This window comes from Meleagris gallopavo, chromosome 1 (assembly GCF_000146605.3).
Source record: "Meleagris gallopavo isolate NT-WF06-2002-E0010 breed Aviagen turkey brand Nicholas breeding stock chromosome 1, Turkey_5.1, whole genome shotgun sequence".
Lineage (NCBI taxonomy): Eukaryota > Metazoa > Chordata > Aves > Galliformes > Phasianidae > Meleagris > Meleagris gallopavo.
Window position 1 is genome coordinate 39,438,688 of NC_015011.2, and position 6,000 is coordinate 39,444,687.

At 37.8% G+C, this 6,000-nt stretch overlaps 1 protein-coding gene across 3 annotated transcripts in view; it reads right to left on the reverse strand.

Annotated features, from left to right (window-relative positions):
* Positions 1-6,000, reverse strand: part of LIN7A (lin-7 homolog A, crumbs cell polarity complex component) — a 53,053-nt gene that overhangs the window by 28,628 nt on the left and 18,425 nt on the right. For all 3 annotated transcript variants that reach the window (XR_004160019.1, XM_019613586.2, XM_019613591.1), the window contains one exon: positions 1,710-1,828. The gene's annotated coding sequence lies outside the window, so the exon portion shown is untranslated. Of the gene's footprint in view, positions 1-1,709; positions 1,829-6,000 lie in introns of those variants that run through there.

A 6,000-nucleotide genomic window follows, 5' to 3' on the forward strand; every position in this document is an offset into this window, starting at 1 on the left:
ATAGAAGTCTGTTCCTCAATGGTGATCTATTAGCAATTAGACCAACTAGTTATATTGGTCTATAAGTATGTAATACGAAATATTTTGAAATAAATACTTTTTTATGAAGTTGGTAGGACTGACTTAATTATTCATCATTAATTGATTCTTGTGTTACAAGCATATTAAGGTGACTATTACTTGGTTGTAATACTCTAACAGCAATTAGACTATCTGGCGTGTACAAGCTATCTTTACACAACACTAAAAATACCTTTTGTGCCAGTAAGATGGTTTTGTCAAAATCCACTTTCAGTTCACTGATCTGAGAGTGCATTTGTCTACAACATTTTCCTACTTCCTAGCCTCCATAACTGTTTCAAAAAGCTTTATGTCTGTTTCTGTTAAGAATATTTTCCAGAGAAGGATATAAATTCAACAAGATTTCACTGATGATGCTCCAGAGATTGAAAATTCCCATAACAATCAGAGTGTAAGACTCTGCTATCTGAAGAAAAATAACTTTTCAAAGCTCTGTAGTCAATTAAAGAAACATTTAGTGAATTAAATGAAAGGACTAATCAGCATATCAGCTTTACAGGGTACATAGTGCTATTATTTATTGTCATCAAATACTGTTCGCTTTTAAAAGCCTTGAAAACCCTCATTTAACTTAGGGGAAAACTCCCTCTGTTTCTCACATTGAAGAATATACTTAAGAAGAAACAAAGAGTGTGTTGCATTCTGCCTATTAAACTGTTATCTTTCTTCCTTCCAGACACTCAGCAGTCCACTCAATCAATGTGCTGCTGTTGCCCAGTTATCAGGAAGTTCAATCCTGCTACCATTGAGGCAACATTAGATTTCCCGTTGATTTCAGTGAGGGAGGATTAGTTCCAGCCAATAGATAGACAAACATGAAAAGAATTTCTTACAGATTTTCTGCTGAAAGTATGTTATTTTCACTAAAGCATCTAGAGCTGCTTCAGACTGGCAGGCTAACAGCATTCAGTTTCAGTAGGTAAGAAATCAGACGCATTCTTTTATTAATTTATGGTGTCTGTCCAAGAAACTTCTAACAGATGTATTCATAATTTAACTACATTAAAGATAATACTACCAGTGTGTATGTGAGAAAGTGGCTCCTTCTTCTCTAGCTTGACTAGAACAAAACAATAATTTGTCTACTGTTTGGCAGAGCTCGTGAAGGCCCCTGACCATACACTGCTGGGTAACAATCACAATTCTTAGTAATTTGATAAAAAATTCTTACATGTGCAGCAACACCCACTGGGACCTGATCACTGACTACAAGATTCATATTAGCTTCAGTTAACTTCCATGCTTACATCAGTTGTCTCTCGTGGCATTTCTACTGTACCTTATACCTGAGTTCAAAGAAGAGGCATTTAATCTTGCACTCACCCAACTCAGCACATCCCTATGTGCTGTATAACTTAGCACAAACCTTGAAACAGCACAAGCAGAATGCTAAAGTAATAATTAAACTCTTTCTCCTTATCAAGTCTAATTGCCTCAGGCTTGAGGCCTTGCTGATGCAACTTTTCTGCATCTGCTTTTCAGTAACTTCATCTTTCTGTAGGTAGCTACAGACACATCTCATATCCATTGTCCTTTATATAATGTACTGTTGCTTCTCCAGCAGTATACTTGAATTTTTAGGACAGAGATTTTATTCTGAGAAATAACTAAAAATTTCTTTTCCATACCTCTCTGATAGCTGTACAAAACTCACTCTGCAGCACCTTTTTTAGAGACTGTAGTTTATGTACCGGTACTTCTCCAGATTCTTGCAGTTTCTCCAGTAACTCAATTGCTCTTGCAACATCTGAGTGGAAAAAGAAAGAAATACAAGTCAGTATAAACAGAGGCTGTAAATGCAACAGTGACTAAAAGGGGAAAAATCACGGTGATTTTAAATTTAAAATTTACTGTGGAAACTACTACTGTACTAATCTTGTTATACCAAGCTCAGTTAGGTATCAGCACTACTGCTGAGAAATCCAAATCCCCATGTATAGACCAATGGGGCACGTACACATACAACAGACACACATGCAGAGCTGCGTTCTTAACTGCAAGCCTTTTCTAGAACAAATCTACCAATTTAAATCAGCTAATCTACATTAGCAGATCTATTTTTTTTCCTTACTTTTCTGCACTGAAGCAGCACAGAAACAATATGGGGTCTACTTTTGGAAAGTCTGCAAGAATGAAATTGAGTCACTGAGTCATAGAATGACAGAACTGCAGAACAGCTTGGGTTGGAAGGGACATCAGGGATCATGAAGCTCCAACTCCCATGCCACAAGTAGGGCCACCAACCTCCAGATCCAATACTAGATCAGTTTGCCCAGGGCCCCACCCAACCTGGTCTTGAACACCTTCAGAGACAGAGAATCATAGAATCACAGAAGGTCCTGGGTTGAAAAGGACCATAATGATCATCTAGTTTCAACCCCCCTGCCATAGGCAGGGTCACCAACCACTAGACCAGGCTGCCCAGAGTCATCACATTCTCTCTGGGCAGCCTGTTCCAGCACCTCACCACTCTTTCTGTAAAGAACTTCTCCCCTGACATATATAAGCACACTCCAGTGACAATGTCTAATAAAAGTATTTGACCTTTTCATAAATCTAAGTTTTCATATCAATTACAAAGACAATCTTGAGCTTGCTAGTGAAGAGTAAATAAGAGTAAATACATAAAGCTCTTGTCCAGGTCTCCAAAGACCTATGCAAAATTACCTGATTTGCCATGTGAAACCTGTGTAAAACCCACATAAATATGTAAGTCACTCCAAAAGTAATGCCTCCTTTTTATTTCCATGGGAACTACAACAGAGCACTGCAACATGTTTTGACAGAGCAAATTCTGCTGCAAAACACTCTTTTTCAACACAGTCACCACCATTAGCAATGCATTTTTGACAGTGATGAACAAGAGCCTGCAGGCGACGCTCCTAAAAATCTGCACCAGTTGTGAACCACTGTTGGCACTGCTGTAACACACCACCAAGACTTCACATCCACTGGTTGATCTCCACAAACATTCAGTAAATGTTGATGAACGTCAGTGGGTGCCGTTTTTCCACACGAAGGAATTCAATGACACACCTGTGCTTCATACACACTTCCACGTCAGACACCATTCTGTCAGTCTGCCCCTCCGCTACCACCTCTTACACAGCAACAAAATGCAATGGGATACTGGCCAGAAGGGTCAACCTCTACTGCCGTACCAACATATATCTCTTGACACAATGGGCCAACAGAATAAAATAGGAGGTGTTACTTTTGGAGCACCCTCTTACATGAAGTACTTTTTTTGGTGGCCTAAATTCTTCTTAAGTCTGTGAGTATCATCAAGGGCACGATCTAAGTGCTTCTGAAGAGCAATCCAGAAGGCTTAACTTAGTAGACATTCAGAGTACTGAGCAGGAATCTGGTCATACTGACTCAATCCCAGGAGGGAGCTGCATGATACACATCTCAGTCAGCTTTTAAAAGGTACAGCTTAATAGAAGGTTTTTCCTTCCTGCATCATTTAGTGTCACCTTCCAGCTCTTCCTGTAAATCTGCTGTTATCAATGAACAACAGTCTTGATCGTGTAGTCATTCTCACATTCTTCTGGTGTACTCCGAACAGCTATCTGAGCTACTATTGGCCAACTACACTGTCCTACTAAAAATAGGTCTGTCTCCTAGTGATTACATTTATTCTTAATACTGAACAATAAAAACTATTCAAGGTATTTTAATTCAGTGCACTAACTGCACTCCCCGGTCCACCACATAACTCTGCAACAACTACAAAGACTACATACAGCTTTGTGTAATTCTCCAGCCTGGTGACAAGAGTTTTACTGTTTCTGACTAGGGGATTATGCTAACTGAAACAGTTCTTAGAATGCTTGGCTTGTAGCTGAGCTATACTGACCAGATATCTTACATATAAAACACAGAGAAATAGAGAAGAGGTGACAGAAGATGAGCTCTAACAGGAATTAAAATAATAACAATGTAATTGTAACCAAATAATTACTATCCATCTACTTCAATGCTAGGAATAGAGAAGATGATGTCACACGTTAAATTTACAGTTTAATTGAAGAGGATAAGTAATTATTTAGCATGGTAGGTTATGCCATAATAAGTTAACAACCAAATAATTTTCGAACCTTTTAACAGACATTTGTCTATTTGCTCGTTGGTAAAAACTGCTATGAATTTCATTCTGCACAAAGCAATTAGATCATTTATCATAAAGCAGCTCCAACAGCTGATCATAACAGATCAGATATGACTTCTGAAATTCAGATATTCTAAATCAGACTGGCATCTTTTCCAGTACCGGTTTGGGGAATTTTAGAACTGTCTTCCCCTGTCACCAACTGTATCCGTAGAAGGCTGGGGCCAGAGAAGGCAGACTGATTACTATTTTACAGTTGTGTAGAAGTTTCCTCACCATATCTGAACATTTTGTGTATAACTTTGTATTTGCTTTTGGTTCTGAATCCAATGATATTCAGTGAAATAGCTGTTCTGATCCAGAAGGAAACTTAAATAGCTTTAGATACATTGATCAATACAAAATTGTTAAGTACGTGTCTAAACATTTCCCTAGGGCATGGGCCAGGTTCAAACAATTAATCACTTCTAAAACAGGGAATGTTACAACATAAAAGGTAAGTTTTCATCCCAGTACAAAAGCCTGGCATGAAGTCAATGGATGTTTAGTATGCAGACTCCTACACAGAACTGATCATGAAGCTGTCATTTCTCAGTATCGGTTTACTTTGTTTTGTGATTAAGGACTGGCTTGGGGTAAAGAAAATTCTGGATATCCTGAAAGTATTCTGATTTTGCCCACTTCCAAATCCATCCAGTGAGCCAGAACGCATGAATGTTGTTACCTAAGTTCTTGTTTTTTTATTCATCATATTTGTTAACAATATCAGCTTGCTTTCTCTCTCTTAGGCACATGGCTTGACCCAATTTGGCAATGACTTGTGCAAAACTGCTTGCAGTAGAGAGAATATGGAATAATAAGGAGCTTCAAGGGATAAAAATACAGAATTAAAATGAGGCACGCGTTCAGGGCCAAAGCTGTTTGTTACAAGCTGATGCTCTGTCAGGAGTGAAGTGTAACAGTTTGTGCAAAACTAAAACTGTTTAAACATGAATGTATAAATGCGGTCTCATGGAATAGCCTATTTCCTTCAATTAATTACTCTGCCGGGGAGACTTGAATGAACAATTCCTCCAGGAAAGCTTAAAAGTGAACTCGCTCAATGTAAGTTAAGTGAAGCTTTTTCCTGATCCTTTATACAAGGCGAGTTCCAGACAAAACTAAAATAAGTGCCAGCTCAAATAAGTGATGGGATTGCTGCTGAGGCAGATTTCATAGCTACGATGACAAGAAAGCAAGCAGCAGGTAATCAATCCATCCCTGTCAGTTACAGCAATGCCACAGGTTTCCAAAGGATTGCTATTCATCTGCTGAGATACTTTTCTTGCCTCAAATGTCCCTTTGATTACAAATGTAATCAACTTTCCTTGCAAAAATTATCACAGGAGATTGCTCTTGAATAACATTTTCTTACACATTAGTAAGAAGCACCAATTGATGAAAAAATGTGTGTTTATATAGATACACAATACTCGTAGAATTATGTTAAAAGCAGTTATGTTCTATGCAAATTAAACACTCATGCGTTTTATTACTGATTTGCCCTTCTTTTAACCTAAGATATTTTTGGAACTCAACTGGAATTATGAAATACATTCCATATATTTAGAAGTATGAATTCCATTATACTTACATTAAACATCACTGACATCAATCTTCATTTCTCACTTCATATCACACAGAAATTAGTGGGAATTTTGAGTACCATGGGTGGAATTATTCCTCTGTATTCTATGATGTGTACACTTGGAAATGAATATTATATTATTTGTCCTCTTTTTATATTGAATTCTAGCCCCTTTTTTTTT